General features: G+C 35.8%; 1 pseudogene; it reads left to right on the forward strand.

Annotated features, from left to right (window-relative positions):
• LOC136125442 (small ribosomal subunit protein eS4-like) overlaps positions 1-24,768 on the forward strand; it is a 101,358-nt pseudogene extending 76,590 nt beyond the window's left edge.
• Positions 24,769-27,256: the final 2,488 nt, after the last annotated feature.

Genomic DNA, 27,256 nt, shown 5'->3' on the forward strand with positions numbered 1-27,256 from the left:
TAATGATGATAGGCCCATTTTAGAGATTGAAGCTGTAATGACAATAATTAATCAATCATTTATTTATTTACTCATTAATGTAATCAATTAACATTTTCTGAGTGCTTATCATGGCCCAGGACCATACTATCTTTGTGATAGCAAAAAATACTGCTTTTTGTTTGTTTCCACATTAAAATATTTTCTTCAGCATGTATGGACTGGAAAATTTTGCATAAGAGAAGTTCCACATGTAAAATAGGAAAGGGAACTATTAATACGTAGTCTACTTTACATTTATTACACAAGAAATACGTGAATAGATGCTCTTACTATCATGAAGTACAGAAGCTGGAGAAGAATATAGAATAAAAAGTGAAATATCCCCTTTAATGTTTCACCCACAATTTATATGTACCCTTCAGAATTTTTGAAGTGTATTTACATATACTCCCATATTCCCATATATAAAATACATGCTTATTTATGTGTATGCATATACATATGTCCAATTTTAGAGTTGTGTGGGTTTGTTTTAAACATACATCAGTTTGCGCTATAATATGGTTCTATAATTTGTTTTGTTTGTATCTACACTTTGGAGATTTTTCCATGTTAGTATATTTAGCCATACTTTTTCTTTTAACTGAAGCTTGGAAGGCTAGTGCAGGGAGGTGTGCTTTAAAATTGATCATTAAAATTAACCTGTAAGATGGCTATTACAATCACCAGTTTAATAAGCCTGCAAAGGTGAAGAACAATTTCCCCATCTTGGAAAGTAGTAAGTACTGGGGTCTGGATATGAATTTAAGTCCTTGTGTGTCTTATTCTTGTTTCTTGTTTTTTTCTTAAATTTTATTCAATATCTCATTTGTACGAGTTTGAAAGAAAGAAACATTATAATTTGTGCATGTGTAAAATGGGATGGTCTAGGTCAAAAGAAGGAATATTGCTTAAACAAAAATGCTTAACTTCTGGGTGCAAAGCTTTTAAAAAGACTTGTTTGGATCAACTAGGTTTATTTCAGGTTTTTTTACATCAAACATTTTACATTAAATTAGCAATAATACAGAACTGTGACAAAGGTTCTTGTGAGGAGGGTGGATGGGGTACAAATTAAACAAAAGGGGACAAAAGTTAAGGTCCCTTGTGTCTTTGGGTTCCCCCAAAAGTAGTTGCTAAAGCAAATACGTAGATCTAGGTAGTTTATTTTGGAGGAGATTCTACAAATCATTAGTGAGGAAAGTGAGACCAGGAGAGGAAAAATCCAATACCAAGTGAATCAATAGCTTCTAGGTAACTGTGGCTCAACCCTTCAGATGACCCTTTGAGTAATAATGCAGAAACTGCTTCAGACATGTCCCACAAAACATGGAACGAGTCTAAGATTTTCAGTCACAAAATCCCACACCTCAACAGTTGAGAATTGTGTCCAAACGTATTAATTCCCCTGTCCTGTCCTCCACTGTGGGTTGCTTCTGTGCTTGGCTGAATGGCCTTTCAAGTCATCAGAGAGCAAAACAGAGAACCTCTTATCAAACAGCTGCAAAGTGTAGGGAAATCCACCGTCACTGAACTGAAATAGGGTGGGAAGAAGTGATATAGTTTAGGGCATCATGAATGGCAGCTTCAATCTCATTAACCATTAAGCAATGAAGAGCCAGGCCTTGGTTAGAATTACAAGGTAGAAGGAAAATCTCTGTGGGGTTCTTCTACCTCTCCATCAATAAACTCTCCTCTTCTTCTTCCTGCATCGACCATCCTAGACTAACCTCCACACAAGCTTTATTTGCATTGTGCCATCATCAAACACATTATGTACATCAACAAAAATGTTAAAAGAATGTTAATTGATAAGTTATATTTCACAAACGCAATTAAATTTTAATCAAAAGCCTTCAAAGAAGGGAAGGATTCATGGAACCAAAGAAATGATGTATTACACACGGATGGTGAGATTGTTATTTTGAGACTGGTTTTTATTCTACCTAATTGTAATGAGAAAGGAAAATGAATATGTTCAAGGAAATTATATTCACTAATACATTCATTTGTTTCTTTTTTTCTTATTTAACATTGATTTATAAAGGACATTGTATGTGCCAGGCATAGTTAAAGGTACTACAGATATTACAAAATACAGCCTAGAACAAGGCAGAGGAGGTCACAAAACTCAAGAAACCTTGTCCAGAGAAGAGATGTGATTAATATGTAACAAATAAATATGTGGAATAATTACTGATTCCCATCAATGTTATGAAAGAAACTGACAGGGTGAGAGATAAAGAGTTACTGGATTGAGTAGGATGGGTAGAGACATTTTAGATATCGTTGTGAGAAAAGGCCTCTTTGAAGATATAATAAAAAGCTGAGTTCCTTAGAGTGGAAAATCAAGCCACCATGTTACAAAACTCTGGGGAAACCAGTCACATCATAGTCTAAATGAGTGTTACCCTGGAATTGTGTTGTACACATGGCATAGCTATATAAGATAGATTTGATGAGAAAGGAAGATTTGGAAAGATACATTCTAGGCCAAACAAATAGCAAATGTGAAGTTTCTAAACTGGCAAAATGTAAGTTTAAGGTGGGAGACTAATATTTGTGGGGAAAAAAATGGGGTTGGGGGAAAGGGGATTAAAAGAGATAGACAAGAGCAGTTCATGCAGACTCATGTAGACCATGAGAAAGAGGTTAGATGAAGATGAGAATAGAGGACAAAAACAAAGAAGGAAAAAGAGAGTGAGAAAGAGGAGGAAGAGGAAACAGAAAAGGAGGAAAAATATAGAGAAGTGAGGGGTAGTAATGTTGTTTAAAGGGTAAAAATTAAAGCCCACGGTGATTTAAAATAAATTATTAAGGCTCAGAAGACAAAAATGGTAGAACTTGTCGGTATTTCAGAAAAAAAGAAAACCCTAATAACACTTAGAGGTATAATGAGTATAGTTTCTGACATATAAACAACTATAATCTGGAAGGAACAACTAATAAAGAAATAGGAAATGGGAATTCTGCTTTCTTGAGATTTTAAAGCCAAGTTTGTGCAGTAATCCCTATAGAGACAAATATGGATAGAGAGTTTTATAGGATCTGTAAACAAAGATTCCTATCTCCTGTATTATATTTTCTATATTTATAGTTTATTAACCCATGAGACAGATTTTCCTAGGATGTTCTTTTTCTGACTTAATTTCAAATATGTCTGAAAGAAAAAATTGAAGCAGTTATACACTTTGACAGGCATACAGAAATTTTGCTCTGCTACCCACATTATCTGTAGGGTTGTCATTCTTTTTGTCTTTCTACTTTGCGTTCACAATGTATAGCTGTGGGAAGCCGTTGTTCTGCTGGTTGCAGATAACGCTTATCAGGGAGTAGCCCAAAGGCTATGTGCCACACATGCGCCACGACGAGCCAATATGCTAATAAAGGCTCAGAATTGCAACCAATAAATTGTGAACAGCACATATCTTGTTGAGTTAACCAGCCAACCACAGATTGAGTTAACCAGCCAACCACAGATTGAGTTAACCAGCCAACCACAGGTTGCCACAGGTTCTAGTGCATTATAAAAAGCCAGTGTGAACAAAGCTCGGGGTCTTCCTTCCATCTGTCTATAACCAAGCTGTACTCCAATAAAGTGTGATACGAGAAGAATCTAGCGTGTGGTGACTTGTCTTTCTGCTGGTCAGAAGAGGCTCGCCGCATATAGCAACAATTATTTAGTTGTGGAGAAATTCCTGTGTTGTTTTGAAATTACTTATAATCAGTTATAAAATTTGACATGCATGTATTTTATTGTCCAAAGACATTAGAACTCTCAGATATGTTTTCTATTTGTAGTATGGATAAGGACAAGGTGAGGATTTAATTTAGTTCTCACCCATCCAAAGGTGTCAACCTTTGTTCTTCATAAATTTCTCTGCGGATAAATATTAAGAAAAAATACCTTTGCCTGAAGTCTAGCCTGTTATGTCATTGTGCATTTCATGTTTGCTCAGTGGACAGAATATCAGGTTGAGGCAACACCCACCACAGTATGCATAAGAGCAAAATATTATGAAAGCAGATTTTGCCAAGAGTTGCTGGGCTTGACTTGGCTGTGTCAGGTAAAAAGATTTTAACATCTTGGATCAAGTGTCTAGTATGTGAAGAATTGGAACATGTAAAGATGGGTTGCCTGAACCCATGTAGGTATGCCATTTGTGCAGACAGCATCTCTACACAGCTTCCATGATTAAATCCTGATTGATGAGTATTTAGGGTGTATAAAGGGATGATAACCTTTATTTTTAAATGGATCATTCTGACCGCTGTTTGCATGTGTATGAAAGGGATACCTTTGGAATCTAGAAGACCACTTAAGAGGCTACTGCAAAGAGATGGAGGGACGTGGACAGGTTCAGTATGTCTCTTGGAGGTAGACTTGATAAAAATGTGAAAATGCCTTATAAAATTCCATATACAATTTAGATTTTTGAATCTCTTAAAAAGTGGAAAATTTTAATAACATCGGCTAATAATGAGCTAAGTGGTGGTTTCCCCTTAATTAGAATAGGTGACCTCAGGGTGCTCAGAGTGCCCATCCATTGCTTCCTGGTATCTTAGACATCTTATTTTATTCCTTGACAATGTATGCTGGGCTGTTATATGCCAGGCCTTTATGAAATGTTTAATACACAATAGCCTTTTTTCTGTGAAGTTGCTATTATTCTTAAGAAATTTCATGGAAGAATGGAAAGAATATTGGGCTTTGAGCCAAAATCGCTGAGCACAATTAATGCAACACTAATTATCCCAGTCACACTGGACCTTTCAGAATCTTCTAATCTGTAACAGTGAGGATGAAAACATCTGTTCAGTCTCCTCTACAGAGCGGTTGTGAGGATCTAATGGGGGCAGTAACTCTCTTCTCTGGCTCTAATACCATGTTGAGTATGCATCTCACTTTGTTCTGCCTTCTATTTTAATTTCTCACGTAGTTTATATGTAGTTCTTCTCCACAAGGTCATTAAGTCCTTGAGGTCTAGTAATGTGCTTGATTCATCTTTGCATGTCCCACAGCTTGAGCATAGAGCTTTGAATACAGTGGCACTAAGGAAAAACTTAAGTTTGTTGAGCAAATGTATAAGGGATATTTTATAAGTTGTAAATGGTTCCCAACATATAAATTTTTAGTACATTGATGAGTCACTGTGTCCTGATTTTCTACTGGCCACCTGAGCAATACAGGTAGGTCTGCTTTCAGCCTGAAGCTAAAGACAGGTACCAATTGCAGTAGTTAGTTGATCTTGCTGGCAAAATTCAAGAAATCTAACTCAAAGTGACTTAAGCTCTAAAGGACTGAGAAGCTCACAGGTATGAAATGTGAGCGGTATGGCTCGATTAGGGTACTGTTTGTTCTCTGGTTCTTGTGGCTTGGTTCTGCTGTCTATGGATTCTTCTACCTTGAACTGGTTTGCCTGGTTATGGAATGAAGTTCATAAAATTCTATAGTAGTTTTAGGTTTTACATCAGCTCAACACTCTCAATAGGAGAGAGGTGATACTCATAAATGGTGCTATTGAGTTTGGGATGTGATATTTCTTTACCGTGTGAAAATATACATATATATATAATTTTTCTTTTTGCTTCCAGTCAATCATTGACAGAAGCGCTGCATTGACTAAGACTAATGAGGGTTCTTTCCTAAAGCTGGCATAGAATCAAGTGCTGCTACACATTGAAGAATTGGTGGAACAGCTGCTGGAGATTCAACCTCAACATCTGATCTGGACTTAATGTCTCCCTCCCCCAATTCATATGGTGAAATCCTAATTCCCAATGTGATGGTGTTTGGAGGTGGAATCTTTGGGAGATAATTAGATTTAGATGAGGTAATGACAGCAGAGTCCCATGATGGGATAAATTCCCTTACAAGAAGAAGAAGAAGAAACACCAGAGTGTTCTCATTCTCTGCCTTTCCCTCCCAAGTGAGAATGCAATGAGAAGATGGATATCTGCAAGCCAAGAAGAGAGCTTTCACTAGAACCCACCACGCTGGCACCCAAACCATGGGACTTCCCGGGCTGCAGAACTGTGAGAAATACATTTCTGTTCTTTAAGCCATCTAGTCTATAGTATTTTGTTATGGAACGGATCGCTGACTGAGAAAACATCCAATATATTCTCAGCCAGCCTGGAACCCTAGGGAGACTGGTGGCCTCTCCCATTGTTTAGAATCATAACACAGAGACCAGGAAATACTTTTTCTCTCTCCAATTCCATTAAGAATAAAAACAGCAACCATTTACTGCCATTATGTTAGATACTTTATGGCACCTTATCTCATGTAATATCCCCAACAACCCTGCAATGAGTATTAATATCCCCTTACAGCTGAGCAAACTGAGGCTCAGTGTAGTCTTAGTAAATAACCCATTACCACAGTTGGTAAGAGGCTATACCAGTATAGTATACCATATACTGTACGTTGATTGGCAATCATTTTTAGTAAAGGGCCAGATAGCAAACATTTTATGCTCTGTGAACGACGTAGTGTTTGTCACAACTACTCTGTCACAAAAGCAGCCATATACGATATGTAAACAAACAGATGTGTGGCTACGTTCTGATAAAACTTTATAGCCACTGCAATTTGAATTTCATATAATCTTCACATCATTAAATAGCCTTCTTCTTTTGATTCCTTTTGATCACATAAAATGCAAAAAACATTCTTAGATCATGAGGGTATCAAAATAAGCAGTAGGCTGGATTTAGCCTGGGGGACATAGTTTGCTGATTCCTGGGATACACTATATTGTCATCCAGAAAAATCTCACTGGATTCTAAGATGGAATTGAGAGCATTTCTGTGGCCATTTTGTTGTTGAAGCACAACTATTAGTCTCACACCCTTACGGAAAGTGCATTCCATGCCTACATTGTCGGTTAGTGACCCACAGACTGGGGTCTAGAGGCTGGCACAGTGAGATCCTGCAGTTGTCTTGATTCTTGACCATTGGGTCAACCCATCCACCTGAATTCAAGGCTTTAGTGATCATATGAGCATGTCCTGTGGATTACTGGACCTTGTAAAGTGCCCAAATCCCACTAGTGATGTCACCTCTTTGTTGTGCTACCATTGTCTATAATTGTGCATTCACTAAGGAAAGGTTTTCTGTAAGCCTGGTATTGACCTATTACTTTTTCTAGTCTATGCCTTTTATTTAAAGCACAAACACTGAAACATTGAGTTAGAGGAGCAAGTGTTTGATGTCTCCTTTCTTTCCCTTTGTTAAGAAATATACCACACCATGCCACTGAAGGCAGTCAGGAGCCAACACCTGTCATTCAGCACCAGCTGAACTTGCTCATCAGCGATGCATCCTGGACCACGTTCAGGTCCAGCCTGAAGCAGAAGCAAGTAGGCAGCTGCCTGGGGGAGAATCAGCACAAACTTGAACAGGTGCTCGGAAGCCTGGATACTTCAAATATTTAAGATGGGAGGCTTGCCCACAAGTAATTTTAAACACACACATTTATCTTTGGTTTTGCCTTCAAGCCCATTTTTAAAAAGCATATCAGTTTCCTTCTGCAGGTTCACTCTTCATTTTAGGAAAGTTTCATGTATTTTTATTTTTCTTTCTTTTTTTTACATGGTGAGTCAATATATTGTCAAACAGCTTAGTGATCTGTTTTACGTATGCCCAGCTTGCTAGGGTATGAATGAATAAGATAAGTCCCCAAACTAAGGCATAAGAAAACCAGTCTGCTTCTTATAAAATCTCTCAGCATAAAAATATAAGGTACATGACCATATTGCCTTTAAGATCTAATTTTAATCTAGTTCTGAATTTGGGTTGTAGAAATTGGAGTCATAGGCAAGAAGCAAAGAGCCCACTGGCTTGCAGACCTTGCTGAATGGAGCCATTGTGAGCATTTGTGAGCAGTGGCTGCATTGGGCCACCCTTTGTCTCCTGAATGCAATTTAAGGTGAGACTTGGGTGTTTAAGATACTTGGTAACCACATGTATAGATGTGGGGTCAGCCTCCAAAGCATGTCAGCCTCCAAAACCTCCATCAGATACTTAAAGTGAGGTCAGCCTCCAAAGCACATGGCTTTGGTAGTTAGCTCTCATGACCATCTGACAGGATCAAGGCTGCTGGAAAAATGTCATTTAAACACCTTGCTTTGTGATTTTGGTTACTATTTTTTGGTTTATTTTTGTTTTATTGATTGGTGGTTCTCATTTTAACCATGGTCTTAGCCCATTAGGTTTAATTCACTTTTTTTTTTTTTTTTTGCGGTACGCAGGCCTCTCACTGTTGTGGCCTCTCCCGTTGTGGAGCACAGGCTCCGGACACGCAGGCTCAGTGGCCATGGCTCACAGGCCCAGCTGCTCCACGGCAAGTGGGATCTTCCCGGACCAGGGCACGAACCCGTGTCCCCTGCACTGGCAGGCAGACTCTCAACCACTGAGCCACCAGGGAAGCCCCCTAATTCACATTTTTAATCTCAAAGAGAAAAGACATCAATCTAGTATGTCAACAACTTAAAGATTTATCAACTGCCTTTGAGCCTTCATTTTCTTTCCCATTTGCACAATTTTGATTTTATTTGATATTTCCTAGGAAATGCTATCTAAATAACATAGGTATTCTGCCCTATGCTGACTCCTGGGGTTCAGCTACAGATATTAGGTTTATCCCTCTTTCCTTCTCTCCCTTCAGCCTTTTGAGATTAGAAGAGGACACTCAGAGGTAGGGTGGAAGTGAGAAAACAGGAATCTTCCACTCTGTCATTATGGTCACCATACTCATTTTTTCCCAAAAAGGACCAAATTGTGTTTGTTTTCAGGGTGTATCAGACAAACTCATTATTAGTCCAGGGCCTTCAGGGAAAGGAAAAAATAAACAGCAACAAAAACCCTCTCCTCTGGTTTGTTAATACTTGGCCTTTCATTTAGAGAGATTTCTTTCATCCCCCAATTGATGTTTTTAGTTAAGCAGTTGAGCTCATATAAACAATCTTGTGCCTCCTTCCCAGAGGATGAATTAATCAAGCTATCACTGCTGGGGAGAAGTTGAATCATTTAGCATCTTTTAGTCAAGAATTAAATAAAGTCTTGATATTTATTTTATTTTAAGCATGTTAAAATGAATACATTTCTAACCATTAGTGACATACTGAAGGTCACTGAGATGGTTGTGGATAGAGCTATAATTTTTTAACACCATAAAGCACAATTATATATTTAGCTACAAAAATTCTGTTGGGAAATAGGTTCATTTTATCAAGTAAACATGGGAACTGTCAAATAAATATCAGCTTGATCTGCTTAGTTATTTATAACCTCTAATAAAATAGATAAATCAACTTAGCCAGTATCTGCTTGAAGTCTAAAGATGCTATTTTCTAGATTTAAAAAAAAAGTGTTTGCTTATCAACACTCCAGAGAACAAATAAATCTTAGGATTAATTCTCCATAAATAATCTGATTCATATCATTCCCTGAATGCAATTTACATCAAGCTGTAAAAATGTCTGATCCACAGTAAGCAAGTTGATGATCTACTAAATGACATAAAATATTTAAGAACTGGAAAGGTAACATAAGCTGTATACATTTTACTTTATCCTTTTGAAGGGTATAACATCTCATTAAGGTAGAGTAACCACTCTAAATTCAATTATTTCACATTTTATATCAAATTGTCTTCTAAAATCTATTTATATGTTGACCATAATGAAGCCATCAGTTTAATGAAAAAAAATTTAAAAGATACAGGAAACAACTGATGTCTCCAGCTTCATCTTTATAAATGAATTAAATTTATATTAAATTTCACTATTTCTTTGTGGTTTATCATCTTCTGGAAAAGTTTAATTTTTCTAGCTTTTACACTGCCCAACTGCTTGGTTGGAAATATCAAGTTGTCCATCTACAAGTATTTGATACTTTAGTTTAATTCTGTCTGCAATCGAGAATAATCATACCTATCCCTCGGCATTGTGAGAATTAAATATGATTCTACATGTAAAGCTCTTGCAAAGTGCTTGGTAACTGTTAAACACTAAAAAGTTTAGGCATTATTGTTAATATTAAAATAAAGAATGTACATTAAAACACCTGCCCAGGCAAAAATAAGCCTTTGAGAAATGTGTTTCTTCCTTTCTTGTATTATTTATTGTTTTGGTAAGGTAATTTTTTGTTTCTAAACTCAGCTTCCAAAAGAATACTATGCTTTTTTTTTTTTTTAAATGCATAAAAGTAAGATCTTTAGGGGCTTCCCTGGTGGGGCAGTGGTTGAGAGTCTGCCTGCCGATGCAGGGGACACGGGTTCGTGCCCCAGTCCGGGAAGATCCCACATGCCGCGGAGCGGCTAGGCCCATAAGCCATGGCCGCTGAGCCTGCGCATCCGGAGCCTGTGCTCTGCAACGGGAGAGGCCACAACAGTGAGAGGCCCACGTACCGCAAGGAAAAAAAAAAAAAAAAAAAGTAAGACCTTTAAAGTAAATGAAGTCAATTAACTGATGCATGTACTCAGCAAATACCAGTGAAACTCTCTGTGATAAAAATTATACTCAGGTTCAGAATATACAAAAAGGGATAATGCATAGATCATACCTCTGAGGCCAAGAGCCTCACTTGAAGGGAGACAGATGTGAAAATGATTTTACAACTATGCCATTCATGAGTAAAGTGTTATAATGGGAGTACTAGATGAAATTTAAAACTCAAGTTTTAAATCCAATGCTAACTCTTTCTTACGTACAATATCAATATCATTTAATTAACATCTGTGCAATAGTTGCTTTTGTATACCTACTTTTATAAGGTCTGGGGTTTTTGTTCCCTGCCTTTGTAGACCTAACAATCTGGGTGTTGAAATAAAGACTTACAAATAGTAGAAGTATATAGCATTGAGGGTGAAATAATAACACAAATCAACACTGTAAATAATGTCAAATTGCAGTGATGTAAGATTTCAAAGGAGGGATTAATAAATTAAGGTGGAATTTTCTGAAAGGCCTTTGTAGTAGAAGAAAAGGCTTTAGTTGGTCCTTGACACATACATAGGACTTAAATACCTAAAGGCCACAGAGGGAGATTTTCTAGGCTTGTGTAAAGTTTTTAGGCTTGCAAAGGCACAAATCTGAGAAAGTACAGATGGAATGCTATGGTTGGCAAGCGCTGCTTCTTAGTTATACGAAGGAAGGTTTTGTGGGAGAATCAAGGATCATGCCTGAGGGTTTTGACATTCCTTAATTACAATATGGAAGAATTTTCTCCTGTAAACATAGGAGAGAGTTATAGTACCCTGTATATATTAGATATTCAATAAATAATTTAAAATGAAATAAAGAAAACATGCTTATTCATACTTTCACCAATCGCATTTTGAAAATGGGAAACACTAAAGTAGGGACCCAGTTAGGAATTTTGATAATAATCCAACTGGAAACAAAAAACAACTTAAAGTACTCAATGTATATGCAGTTAAAAAAATCATACTTACTAGCCTTATCTTAATAAACCATAGTGACTCAAAATGACTAAATTATTGAGGGCAAGTTTAGAAGCATCAGTACAAAGAATACAGGTAACCATTGTTCCATTGTCTCAGATCTCTAACAAGCACTGTTGATACAAGATGAACACATGAGACTTAGTAGCACAAATCCTTCTTTTCTAATTTTTAGTTATTACATACAGTTTGCTCAGAGCATTAAGACAATATGTCAATAGGGAACTGATTTCACCCTGAACCCCACTATTATAATATATTACTATTTGCACTTTTTTTACTTCCTTTAAAATCTTTATCCATGTGTATATATGGAATTTAAGAAAAAAAAATGTCATGAAGAACCTAGGGGTAAGACAGGAATAAAAACACAGACCTACTAGAGAATAGACTTGAGGATATGGGGAGGGGGAAGGGTAAGCTGTGACAAAGTGAGAGAATGGCATGGACATATATACACTACCAAATGTAAAATAGATACCTAGTGGGAAGCAGCCGCATAACACAGGGAGATCAGTTCGGTGCTCTGTGACCGCCCAGAGGGGTGGGATAGGGAGGGTGGGAGGGAGGGAGACGCAAGAGAGAAGAGATATGGGAACATATGTATATGTATAACTGATTCACTTTGTTATAAAGCAGAAACTAACACACCATTGTAAACCAATTATACTCCAATAAAGATGTAAAAAAAAAAAGTCTTAATCATTAAATACCTGCAATTTTGTGCTCTTTATTTTCACTAACTCCACTGCGTATAGTTTTCATGTTGCTTCATTCAGCATTCACAATTACAATTGTAGTGACTATCTGATATTTTTGAAATTTTAATGTCCCATAATTTACTACCCTTCTATTGTTGGATATTTAGTTTTTTTTCCCATTTTTTCCACTGGTAGAGTTAATGCTGTAATTAATACTTTTATGCATATAGTTGTGTTCTTCTTTTGAATTATTTCCTTAGGATAAATTCTCCAGAGAGATATTACTGGGTCAAAAGGTATAAAGGTTTTTATAGCTTTTCAGACAGGTTGCCAAATTGCTTTTCAAAAGGGTTTTACTACCTCAATTTATAATACCTAGGTGCCTCTCCTGATAATAATGCATGCATTTCCACTCGCTTCCTATCCCATACTATCCATTATAGAGTCTTCTATGAGTATCCAAGCTGTGGATCAGGTGGCTTATTCTTACTCTATCTCTGTTCTCCCAAAGATAATCATGTCTTCTTTTGTTGCATGAAGGAACTCCTGTTCCCACTTATAGCACCCTGCAGAATCATGTCTAGGATTTTCCTTATAAAGAGCTGTGGATAAGTAGGATTTTTGCCTCGCTGAGAGAAATTTTTGAAAAGACCTTGCAGAGGGAAGGATAATGGATTAAGGCAGAATCAGTGACATGGACTATTTGTTGAACTAACTAGGTTTTCCTGGACTCCAAATGATATTAGAATCCTATCTAGTATTTTATCTTTTCAATAAATTATTTATAAATCCACAATTACTTTTGATTTTGTCCAACCCCTCTAGTCCAGGAAGGCATTATTGCTGTAGCATATCCTCCTCAAACACATTAGGTACAAGTATCGTAAAAACTTTCCTTTGGTTAAAGACATGGCCTCAGATCCTGACGCTACAATGTATAAACCACATGGCCATAGAAAGTAACATGAATTCTCTGATCTGTGAATTCCTTATTCAGTGGATGAGGATGGTATTAACTCCTACTATGAAGACTGCATGAGATTACATAAGTAGAGTGTTGAGTACAGTGACTAGGACATGGCAAATCCCACATAAATATTAACTCTTTGAAGACAGTAGCACAGATTAAGTATGTTTTCTCTATTAAAACCAGTTAAAAATATAGCAAGAAGCCCTATGATAGAACAATTTCATTTACTGTTTCAAATATACTGAGAGTATTTCTGAAACATTTTTCAGCCATGGCATATTTGAACATTTGTTAAAAGCTATCAATCCTCTCTCCCTAGACAAAAACAAACTTTACATCCTAGTCTTCCAAACTGTCTAAGCTGAGTCCATGAATTTCAAATAAAGCCTTATTTTTACATATCTAATTTCAAATATGAAGAAACTAAGCTTCCAAGAACTTACATAGTTTGTTCAATATTGTACAATTATCTAAAAACATAAAGCAGATCAAAGTAACTATACCTATTTTTCCAACATATTTATATCTGGAAATGTTCAGTGAGAGCTGGAGTTCTTAACTGTTATCTTCTCTAAGATGACATTTGTTTTGTAAAAACAAAATTAAAACTGTAAAACAAAAGTCATTTTTATGAAAACAGAATTTTTGGTCATTTTGATTGCTTCTTTCCCGCCAATGCCAAGGCTTACATTTGCTAGACAATATAGAAATTTTACTTCTTTGTTTTCTAATTCACATTTTTCTAGTACATCATTCCTCCTGGCTTGTGTTACAGACCAGGAAGTGTCAGCACATTTAGTTGAATGGAATCGATTTTCGGGATTACTGACTCAAAGGCAAGTCATAAAGAGAATTATTTCCACCAGGGTTTAGTTTTTGCAGTGTCTAATTATGTGTGAGACTCCATACATACTAATGTTTTCAAAATTCAAAGAAAAAAGTACAACTTTTTTTTAATGGGGGCAGATCTACAGTTAAAGAAAAATGACTAATTCACAAGTATCTGAGAGATGCTCCCTAAAGAAATCTTGTCAGACAAGCAAAGCAACACTACACCGTTCAAATGAAGTTGCAGACCTGCCTGTGTAGTGTGGGGAAGGTGGTATGTGAAAGTAGATTTTTATAACAGAATTTTTAAAGGTAAAAAAGGAAACCAGAATAAGGTAATCTTCAACCACATCATGGAAACCTACAATAACAAAAAGAATGACTTTCATTTGCAAGGCTAGTTATCCAGTTAGAATACAGAAATTGTAAGAGACTCCCACTTCCATCTGAAAAACCGTAACAATGTAGATAAGCTTCAAACTCACAGATTTGTGCAAATCTGTGACAGAGTAAAGGGTGCAATAAAATCTAAATAAATTTTAAAAACATTTTTAAATGATAAGCCTCTCATAGGAGAGAAGAGACTCACAGCTATCCTCATTCATGAAAGAGGGAAGAATTCATCACTGACAAGATAAAGAATAAAATAGCCAAACTTTTAATTGTGAACAACCTATTAATGGATGTTTCTGGAAGCGTGTGCCAAATTAGAATTTTAAGGAACCCAGCATTCCCTGTTGCTCTAATTCCTCCATATGGATATTCAACAATTGTTAGGTCCTGTATGTCAGACATTGGTGGTAAGGCAGGACAAATGAAACAAACTCCCCTTAGGTGCATGAGATCTCCCCCAAATACAGGGCAACTGTTTACTGAGTGGAAGTGAAGGAGAGAGATATAGTGATGAGAGGATCCCATTTGAGGTACTCCAGACCCTCAACTACCTAAAGTTAAAAGCCGGAAAAGATTGTTGAGAGAAATCAATTTGAGGCACTCTGAATTTCATCTCCCAAAGGCTAGATATTAGTAGAGGAGAGCTGAGAAAAACATCTCTGAAGAATTGTAAACATTCTCATATTATAAGGCAGTTTCTTTATTAGAGCTTGAAGGAAAATATTAGGGTGGAATATTGGAGAAGAAAGAGAACACTCCAATGGCCAAATAACAGGTTTCCTGCCTGTAAAACACACAGAGCTCTCTGTGATATTATCAGTATTCATACCCCAAGTTTTGCTAAAGGGTGGATCCTGACCTTGCCCACAACATTTGAATCTAGTGATGACTTCAATCAAGCTAAAGGTGTGACAAATTCCTCATCCAAATCAAATAATGATCTCCTTGGTCTATTGGTCTGATTGAAGACAAAGGGTGATCTTTGGAAGTAAACGTTTTGGCATGCAATAAAATAGTAAAAGAAACAAGAACGTGTGACGTATGGTCAAGAAAGGAAACAGTCAACACAAGCAGATCCAAAGATTACTCACCTGTTGGAATTATCAGATGGGAACTAAATAACTATCATAGAAATATTAAATAATATATTAGGAAAGATGAACCGCATTCCTGAAAAGATAAGAAAAACAAATGGAAATTGTAGAAAGGGAAAACACAAAATAAAGTATACATTAGATGAGTTTGACAGCAGATTGGGCATGACATAGGAAAAGAACAGTGACTTTGAAGTCAGGTTAATAGAAAATATCCAACCAAAACCCAAGAAAACACGAGTGATTTCAGAACATGATCACACATTTTTTGATGCTCTCCCATCAAGAGGTAACTTTGTGATCTCCTTGATAAACAGAATGTGACTGAAGTGACATTTTGTGACTTGTAAGAGTAGATGCAAAAAGACCGTGGCACTTCTGCTACAGTTTCCAGGGATACACAGTCTTGGAATCCAGCAGCTAGGCTGTGAGGAAGCTCAGGCCAAATGAAAATGACATGTGTTCTGGTTGCCAAGCTCCACTGAAGTCTCAGCTGACAACCAGCTTCAATGGGCAGGCACACGAGTGAGAAAGATTTTGAGATGACTCTAGCTAAAGCCATTGTCAAATCACATGGGAGATGCTTGGTGAGAACCAACTAGCTGAGCCCAGTCAATGCCAAGTGCATGAGATAATAACAATAAATGCTTATTTTTTACTCCACTAAATTTGGGATTGTTTAATACACAATATTAAGTCCATGGAACAAAGCTAGAGTGACTAAGACCTGTGAAACAACAGTGAATGATTTAAATGTGTCATATAAATGGGGTCCCAGAGAAAAGGAGATGTAAAATAGGGGAAATGGCTGAAAATTTTTAAAAATTGATGAAAGACACCAACCCCAAAATACAAATAAATAAATACAGCATATTCAAAGCAGGATAAATAAAAAGAAAACACACACACACGTGTGTGTGTGTGTGTGTGTGTGTGTATGTAAAGGACTTATATACAAAATCAACAATAAAAAGATGAACTAACTAAACTAAGAAAATGAGCAAAAAACTTAAAACGACACTTCACAGAAGAAAATATTTAAAATGTTCGTAGAACTTTATGCATAGTTGTCAATAACTGGGAATAGTCCAAATGTTCCTCAACAAGAAGACAAATTGTGATATATTCTTATAATGAAATACTACTCAGCAACAATAAAGAATGAGCCCTGGGCCTACTGAACATAAGAAAGCAGACACAAGAGAGTACATTACGTATCATTGCATTAACATGAAATTCTCCAACACGCATAAACTATTCTGTAATATGTGAAAATTGTAACAGTGATTTACTTAGTAGAAACTGTAAAAATGACTGGAAAGGGGCATGAAGGAACTTTCTGAGGAGCTGCAAATATTCTACTTCTTATCTTGGATGTTGGTTATAGAATTGTCAAAACATATTGAATTTAATATCTCTGCATTTTAATGAACGTAATTATACCTCAATAAAAATTTAAAACATTTATAAAGCCAGGACTAAGATGCCATATTACTTGAAAAAACATCAGGAAAATTCCCTGCATTGGTATATATTTAGGCCAGCTTTTTCAAGCCTCTCGAGGAAGGGTAGTACCTTCAAGAATGTTAATTTCTTTCTTTTTCAACTATTTAATGGCAGCAACAGTATTTAATATGATGTGGAATGAGAACTCTATTTTCCCAGCTTCTGCATAGGTGCCCAAAACTTAAAATAATAGGTAACAAACACCTCCAGATTTTAGAGAGATGTGTCAGCCTATATATCCAGGACTTAGTAAATGTTTGTGACCACTGCCCAAATTCAGAGTTATGCATTCACACACACACACACACACACACACACACACACACACATTATAATGAGGGAAAGTTAAGTATGACAGGTTGATGATTAACTACCAACAGCCCATTTTCCCATTCTATCATTGTTCAGAGTAACAGTGTTCAGCTTAGAGAATCTCCTTCCAAGCTCCCTTGCAAACCTTGATAATCATTTGGCATAGTTCTCATAAGTTAAAGGCTTTGACATAGCTTTTAATGCCCTGATTTAAAAAAAAAAGGGAGTGGGGGGAAGCTACAGTGGGATTGAAGAGTATTTTATTTATTTGTTTGTTTGTTTATGTACTTATTTTATTTATTTTCCTGTTCAGGTACCACTTCCTCTTTCTTGAGATCAAGTCCCTATGCCTATAGGTTCTGGAGCCATCCTCTGATTGTGAGGACAGATGCCATATGTTGAGAAAAGGGAAACTGGAAACCAGACAGAACTAGGTCTTGAATGACTTTTGAAGGAGCTCTACAAATGTACAAATTTCCTACTTAACCTCTTATTATTTGTAAATAATAAAACTTCTATCTGGTTAAGTAATTGTAGTTGACTCTCTCTTATATACAGCTAAATTCATTCCCATCTAATGCAATTGGAAAGTGAAGATTTTTACAAGATTTTAGGGAGTGTTACCTCACTCACAGCCTCACCCTCACCAGAAAATGTGAATTGTAATATAATAAAGTTTTTATACCCATCACAGTAATTTAAACAAAGAAATAATAAAGGAAAAATACATATTGCTGTTGGAATTGGAATTGTTAGAGATCTTCCCAGAATATTCTTGAAATATCTCTTGAAATATAGATCAGTGGAACAGGATAGAAAGCCCAGAGATAAACCCACGCACATACGGTCACCATATTTTTGATAAAGGAGGCAAAAATATACAATGGAGAAAAGGCAGCCTCTTCAATAAATGGTACTGGGAAAACTGGAAAGCTACATGTAAAAGAATGAAATTAGAACACTCCCTAACACCATACACAAAAATAAACTTAAAAGAGATTAAAGACCTAAATGTAAGGCCAGACACTATAGAACTCTTAGAGTAAAACATAGGCAGAACACTTTATGACATAAATCACAGCAAGATCCTTTTTGACCCACCTCCTAGGGAAATGGAAATAAAAACAAAAATAAACAAATGAGGCCTAAAGAAACATAAAAGCTTTTGAACAGCAAAGGAAACCATAAACAAGCATAAAAGACAACCCTCAGAATGGTAGAAAATATTTGCCAATGAAGCAACAGACAAAGGCTTAATCTCCAAAATTTATAAGCAGCTCATGCAGCTCAATATCAAAAAAAAAAAAAAAAAACCCAATCCAAAAATGGGCAAAAGACCTAAGTAGACATTTCTCCAAAGAAGATATACAGATGGCCAAGAAACACATGAAAGGATGCTCAACATCACTAATCATTAGAGAAATGCAAATCAAAACTACAATGAGGTATCACCTCACACCAGTCAGAATGGCCATCATCAAAAAATCTACAAACAATAAATGCTGGAGAGGGTGTGGGGAAAAGGGAACCCTCTTACACTATTGGTGGGAATGTAAATTGATACAGCCACTATAGAGAGCAGTATGGAGGTTCCTCAAAAATCTAAAAATAGAACTACCAAATGACCCAGCAATCCCACTACTGGTCATATATCCTGAGAAAATGATAATTCAAAAAGAGTCATTTACCACAATGTACATTGCAGTTCTATTTACAATAGGCAGGACATGGAAGCAGCCTAAGTGTCCATCAACAGATGAATGGATAAAGAAGATGTGGCACGTATATACAATGGAATATTACTCAGCCATATAAAGGAACAAAATTGAGTTATTTGTAGTGAGGTGGATGGACCTAGAGTCTGTCATACAGAGTGAAGTAAGTCAGAAAGAGAAAAACAAATACTGTATGCTAACACATATATATGGAATCTAAAAAAAAGAAAAAATGGTTTGAAGAAGCTAGGGGCAGAACAAGAATAAAGACACAGATGTAGAGAATGTACTTGCGGACAAAGGGAGGGGGAAGGGTAAACTGGGACGAAGTGAGAGAGTGGCATTGACATATATACACTACCAAATGTAAAATAGATAGCTAGTGGGAAGCAGCCACATAGAACAGGGAGATCAGCTCGGTGCTTTGTGACCACCTGGAGGGGTGGGATAGGGAGTGTGTGAGGGAGACGCAAGAGGGAGGAGACATGGGGATATATGTATATGTATAGCTGATTCACTTTGTTATAAAGCAGAAACTAACACACCATTGTAAAGCAGTTATACTCCAATAATGATGTTAAAAAAATACATATATTTTGGACAAGTATTTCTACCTGGGACTTTTTTTGATAGACAAAAAGTACTGGAGCATTGGAACACAGGAATATAGAGTAGTGAAGTAACAATGGCAAAAAGAAAGAAAAAAGTGAATGCCTTTCAATAAGAAAACAATTCAATAGATCATGAGACATACATATCCTGGAGTATTTTGCAGCTCTTGAAGATAAAGAATTAGTGTTATCTCTTCAATATTAGTGCAATACCTACTGCAGTGTCCTCAGTAGAGAGGGACCAGGGGTGGTGAGAACAACTCACCTGGGTGAAAGTGATTAGGAGGTTCATTGTAATAAAGTTGGGAAGACCCAACTAGAAGACACTCTGCTTTTTAGTATTACTGTATGCTGGTAATTCTACTAATATCACTGATAATACACTTTTCCCCATCAGTCAAGATTCTTCTCACTACTCCTCTGTCTTTGGTATTGCACCGTGCAACAGTTAACTTGGAAAGGTTTCTTTAAAGTACTATTGAGTGGTGAAAGAAAAATGCAAAATATGTATATCATATTATTCTATTAAAAATAGTGATCAAAATCCTATATCTGTATGCATATTTGTACGAGTGTATATCACATACATAATGCATACACGTATATATGACTAAAATGATTATCTGAGCATGAGAAAAAAGAGAGAAGGCTAATTTCTAGATTGTTAACATGGTGGAGGAGAGGGAGGAGGAAGAAAGAAGATTAGCAAAAATATACTCCATTAAAACTGTATGGGACTTCCCTGGTGGTGCAGTGGTTAAGAGTCTGCCTGCCGATGCAGGGGATGCGGGTTCGAGCCCCGGTCCGGGAATATCCCACATGCCACGGAGCGGCTGGGCCCGTGAGCCATGGCCGCTGAGCCTGCGCGTCTGGAGCCTGTGCTCTGCAACAGGAGAGGCCACAACAATGAGAGGCCCACGTACCGCAAAAAAAAAAAGTATGTATGATTTGATCACATCTGCACATTCGTATACATATAAGGGTGGAAATGTAAAATCAGACAGAAGCAAACAGAATATAACAAATTTTAGTAATTTCAAGCTGAAAATTGGGGTCCAGATTTCAGAACTCCATACTATGTGAAGACTTAAATATCTGAAATCCTATGTGAAAGGATGGGATAGAGATCAGGCTTGGAAGATAGTCAAGAAACACTCGTCCACCCCAAAAATCCAAGATGTACTCCATGAAGAGGTTCTTACCATTTGCTTAAATTGCAAGCTGAGAGAACTGACTCATTTAGTACATACAACATGAACACATAAATATAATTGTCACCCATCATTCCATTGCAAATTTTATTGAGAATGAAGACTAACTTTTAAAATATTTTCTTTAGAATGAACATAATCAAATGGTTAACAGAGAGCTCCAATAATTTTGAGTATATAATTTCCTGTTGGCTTGTTTGTTTAGTTATCCAGAAAATTGGGACGCAAGCCTTAAATTTTTATTGTAAGCTTTATAAACACAGAAACTAAGCCTCACCTAGTTCTAAGAAAGCAGAGCTAGGTGGAGGATCGCAGATGATGGTTTGTACCTGACACAAAACAAACATTTTAGTTGTATCTAATCAGAAACTGGTTTTGTTTTTAGTTCCAGTGTCAAATCCAGCAGTCTGCATTAAGGAATCTGTACAGAGGCACAATAGATTAGTCATTAGTCTCCATTAGTCATTCAAGCTGCTTTGTCCATGTCACTGTGACCTTGCAGAGAACACAGTACCCTTAGAGACGTTAAAATCATGTTCTAGGTGAGCCTCACCTCATAAAGTACATTAAGGCTATAATTTTGCCCTGTGTAAAAAGACTATGAATTTACTAAAAGATATAAAAATGTTTTTGTTTTTTTTTAAATCTAGAGTAAGTACATGTTAGGATTTGGGAACTCTTGCTTGTATCAAAGTCACTAGATTTATAGCATCAATAACTTACTACAAATAAATAGAAACAGTTCAGTATTTTCTAAATAGTCCTTTTAATTTTAGGCAGAAAGACAATGTGGAGAAGTAAACAGTGTTGACAAGCAAGATGCTTCATTTCCAGGTCTACCTTAGTCAGGTAGTATTGACTTCTTTCTAACAAAGAATAAACATATTTTTCATAAAGAGATTCACTTTCAATCTCTGCATTCAAGGGAATTGCTATGGAAAAGGTTATTGTCTTTATCTCATTACAAATAAATATTGAGTTGGATAAACATTTCGTTCCAAGTTTTGGATGCTTGCTGGTAATAGATTAATGAACAAAACACAAACCTATTCTCAAGACATTTGCAGATTCAAGTAGAATGCCATGTGAGAGGTACCCTAATTTTGCTAGTACAAGGAAACTTGTAAGCATAGAAAATTATAAATATCATAATTTTGGTTAGTTTATATACTTTTGTATTAGCAATTTCCAGGTTAGGATTATGGCCACACATTGCTCTAATTAAATACTTAAAGTTCATGCTTAGGGATCACTTACAAGGTTTTTGAGATCATCAAACTACCAAATCCATACAAGTGAGACAAGATTGAGATTATGTTTTTACTCCAAATCCTACACCTTAAGCAGAAATACATCAAGGTCAAGCTTGCTTTTAAAGAAATTAAACATATTTCTCAGACATGGAAATTTGATTAGGAATTTAGATCTGTTCACCTTGGAATAGTGCTTGTCACTTTGGAGTCTACTTTCTTGTATGGGTATGAAAATGGATCATTCAACCCAAGCCAACACTCTGACCAGGCACCTTTCTCTCCAATGCTCTGAAATTAGATGATGAAGAATAAAGGCAATTAAATATTTCCACAGATTGTAGGCAAATAACCCGGAATTAGCTATGACTGTTTGACAGAAAATTTTGGCTTTTAGTTTTTCTTAGCAAGCTGCTCATGAAAATATTGAAGTTGCTGATTTGAGATACATTTAGTTCATTTTTGTTTCATCTTTTTTAAAATTCAGTACTTATCGTATGAGTTTAAAGGGCAAAAGGCCAACAAGACTTATTTTTCATTTTCACACACATTTCCCTTAATAGCTACATTACCAATCTCTACCTGGATATTTTAGTTAGATAAATATATAGAAAAAAAAATAAGATAGGCCTAAAAGAGCCTTTGGAAACACCAATTTTTAAAGTTGAAATATAATGCTTGGGTATATTTGCAAAACAAAATAATACTCTGTTCTCTTTTTTTTTTTCCCCTGTATCGGCAAGCGGACTCTCAACCACTGCACCACCAGGGAAGCCCTCTGTTCTCTATGATACTTCAACATTTTAACTTGTAGCAGATACCTGTAAATTTAAGCACTGACCCTAAATAAAATGCAAAATTTTAAAAAATTTAGTCAGATAAAAATTTATTCAGACAAATGAATTCTAATAATCTTTTGGGAAATAATTAAATATGATTTGCTTCCTTCCTGTTCAGCTAAACACAGATTACTTAGTCATAGCAATTAATAGTTATGCAGGTTTTGTACATGTTGAGAACTTTTAAGCTTTTTGCATGCATTATTTCATGTAAGTCCCATAACAACCCTACGTTGTGTGCATTTATATTAATTAAAAGAAAACTGACTGCTATAACAGAGAAGCCCCATAATTTCAGTCCTTTTATTAAAGAATTTATTTTTTCACAGTCATAAAATCTAATTAGTCATAATTTGGTGCAGGGAATTGTCAGATACCAATACCCATAGATGCTTAAGCCCCTTATATAAAATGGCACAGTATTTGCATATAACCTACGCATGTCCTCCTGTACGTACCCTTTAAATCATTTCTAGATTACTTATAATACTTAATACAATGTAAATTCTATGTAAATCATTGCTGGTACACAGCAATTTCAAGTTTGCTTTTTGGAACATTTTTGAAATTTTTTTTCCGAATACTTTTGATTTGTAGTTGGTTGAATTTGAGGAACACATAAATATTGTCCTCTCTTCACTGACAGTTTGAATCTTTACCTAAACAACTCAGGAATGAAGGGAAAAAATGGATGAAATTGATCCATCTCAGAATTGAAGACCTTAAGAAATGATGCATTATTTTCGGCTACCTAGATCTTGGGTGAGATCCAAGTACTTTTCCTCCTTGAGACCCAATGGATTTTTAGCTATTCCTTTGATTCTGTGAGTCTTCTCCATATCTTTCCAATAAGTTCCTTTTTTTTTTTGAATAATTTGCCTAGACTTTCAGTTGAGTTCAATTTTTAAAAGTAGATAAAAAGTAGTATATATCACCAAGGTATTTTTTATTACAGCTTTAGTCTCAAAACTGGACTTAAACTGTTAAGATTTTTAAGTCAATTTGATCACCCAGCAAATAAAGAGAGCTAAAGCTGTCCTTTTATCAAAAAACAAACAAGTATGTCTCTTTTTGTGCCTAGCGCAGCTGTGGCTTGCAGTTCCAAGCATCTGAAGCATGTATCAGCTCCAGTAGACTAGAAGCTGTTAACTGACCAGTGTGTTTTCTCCTCATCCATTTACTGGTTCCCACAAACAGAGAATATCTCCTTATCAGTTTCCTAAGGAGCATACAAAGTATATGCTGACAGGAGATGAACTAAAGAAGATCTCATGCAGCAGTCCATTAAGATTGATGACAAGGTCTGAAATGATACACCGTACAGTTGCTGGATTTATGGACGTCATCAATATTGACAAGACTGGAGAGAATTCTGGTTTGATCTATGACACCAAGGTTTACTTTGCTGTTCATCATATTGCACCTGAGGATAGGCCAAGTACAAGTTGTACAACGTGAGAAAGAACTTTATGGGCACAAAAGGAATCGCACATCTGGTGACTCATGATGTTCACACCATCTGCTACCCTGATCTCCTCGGCAAGATGAATGACATCATTCAGATTGATTTGGAGACTGGCAAGATTACTGATTTTGTCAAGTTTGACACTGTGTAAAGTGACTGGAGGTGCTAACTTGGGAAGAATTGGTGTGACATCCTGGTTCTTTTGATGTGGTTCATGTCAAAGATGCCAATGGCAGCAGCTTTGTCACCCAGCTCTCCAACATTTTTCTTATTGGCAAAGGCAACAAACCATGGATTTCTCTTCCCCAAGGAAAAGGTATTCACCTCACCATTACCAAAGAGAGAGAAAAGAGACTGATGGCCAAGCAGAGCTTGAGGTAACATGATTGGTAGAGTCTTTGTACTTAATTAACAACAATACAGCATGATATACTTTTTAAAGTAGTCCAATTAGAGTAACAACTGGCTGTTGTTCAAAGTGACTCTTTTATCAGTCTCAGTGACCCAGTTGCCAATGACAGAGAGAGAGAGAGAGAAGAAATGAATATATTCAATGACTCATTGGCAACTCCTGTTGTCTATCTATCATCTATGTAGTGAATTTAATTTTTTTCTGATGGCAAATTGATTCTAAATTTCATTAAGCTTTCAAAGCCTTAAACTTCATAAGATAATCTTGTTAAATACAAATATTCTGAGCTACACAAAGGAACATTCTCAGGAGGTCTTGGAGGCAGAATGTAAGCAGATTCTTGTAAATGCAAAATCCCTAGGTCTTGTGTTCTATCTCTAAAAACTATATAGATTTTTGTATTCAGCTCTATGGAATATTCATTTTTTATTGTTGTTTTTGTTATTTCTACATGACTTTGGACAGTGTTCATGCTCTGATACACATATATCATTTATCCTATGGTGTTGAATAGCCTTAGGACACTACCATGTTCCCTTAAGGGCACTAATGATATGTTTGTGAAGCAATCCACAATGTTGCCACGGATAATAACTTTTAAGTTCTCATCTTTAGGGATAGATCATTACCGTTATCACATTGTCATCATCAGTTGTACGTGTATTCATGTATCATACTGGAAGCCCTGGGCTAAAAATATATACTGATTTGAAAGGAAGAAATAAAACTGCCTTTATTCATCAAGAACAAAATTGTACATGTAGAAAACCTCAAAGAATCTACAAAGATACTCATTGAGTTAATAAGTGGGTATAGCAAAGTTTCAGGATAAAGGACACTATACAAAAGTCCATTGCTTTCCTGTATACAAGCATTGAACAAAAGAAATTTTAAAAATATCATTTACAATAATGCCAAAAATGAAATACTTAAGAATAAATCTGTCGAAACTTGGGTGTGATATATTTTCAGAAAACTACTAAACACTGATGACAGCAATAATAAAGGACTGTCTATAAATAGAGAAATATTCCATGTTCATGAATTGGAAGGCTCAATTATTAAGATGTCAATTTTCCCCCCGATCTATAAAATAATTGCAATTTCAATCAAAATCCCTGCAAGCTATTTTGTAGATATCAACACACTGATTCTGAAAATTATATGGAAGAGCAAATGACTTGGAATAACAAACACAGTATTGAAAAAGAAGAACAAAGTTGGAGAAGTTACACTACTCACTTTAAAGACATATTATAAAAATAATAAAGTGGTATTGGTAAAACAGTAGACACTTAAAACCCAACAAAGATATTCAAATCATTTTTGACAAAGGTGCAAAGGTAATTCAATGAAGAAAGTATAGTATTTTCATCAACTTGTGCTGGAACTATTACAGGTCCATATGTCAAAAAGAGATAAAAGGAAAGAACAAAAAAAACTCAGACACAGCTCTTGCACATTATAGAAAAATTAACTGAAAATGGATCACAGACATAGATGTAAAAACTATAATTTTTAGAAGAAAACATAAGATAAAATCTAGATGTCCCTGTGTTTGGTGATGAGTTGTTACATACAATACAACATAAACATCCATGAAATAAAAATAATTAATAATTTGTATTTTATGAAATTTATTAAATTAAATTAAAATTTCACATCTGTGAAAAACAGTTATGAGAATGAGAAGATAAGTAGCACAACCTAGGAAAAAATTTTAGCAAAATATGTACCTGAACAAGGACTTGTAACCAAAATATATAAAGAACTCTTAAACTCAACAGTAAGAAAACACACAAACCAATCTAAAAAATGGGCAAAATGAGCAAAATATCTGAACAGACACTTCACTAAAGAAGATACACAGATTAGAAGCATATGAAAAAAAATGCTCAATATCATTTGTCATTAGGGAAATGCAAATTAAAAACAATGAGATACAAGTTTTGGAATGGCTTAAATCCAAAACTTGACAATAAAACTTACTTGCAAGATTGCAGAGCAACAGGAACTTTCATTCATTTCTGGTAGAATGTAAAATAGCACAGTCACCTTGGCAGAGAGTTTGACAGTTTCACCATATGATACAGCAATTGTGATCGTACATATTTACCCAACTGATTTAAAAACTTATACACATACAAAATCCTACACACAAATATTTATAGCTCTTTTATTCAAAATGCCTTTCAATAAGTGAATGGATAAACAAACTGTGATATATCATCCAGTGGAATATTATTCACAATAAAAAGAAATGAGGTATCAAGCCACACAAAAATATGGATGAATCTTAAAGCATATTGCTAAGCTAAAGAAATCAGTCTGAAAAGACTGTTTACTGTATGACTCCATTTATATGACATTCTGGAAAATATAAAACTATAGAAACAACAAAAATATCAGTGGTTGCCAGGGATTTGGGAAGGAGAAAGAGTTTAACAAGAAAAGCAT

This window comes from Phocoena phocoena, chromosome 7, assembly GCF_963924675.1.
Source record: "Phocoena phocoena chromosome 7, mPhoPho1.1, whole genome shotgun sequence".
NCBI classification, from domain to species: domain Eukaryota; kingdom Metazoa; phylum Chordata; class Mammalia; order Artiodactyla; family Phocoenidae; genus Phocoena; species Phocoena phocoena.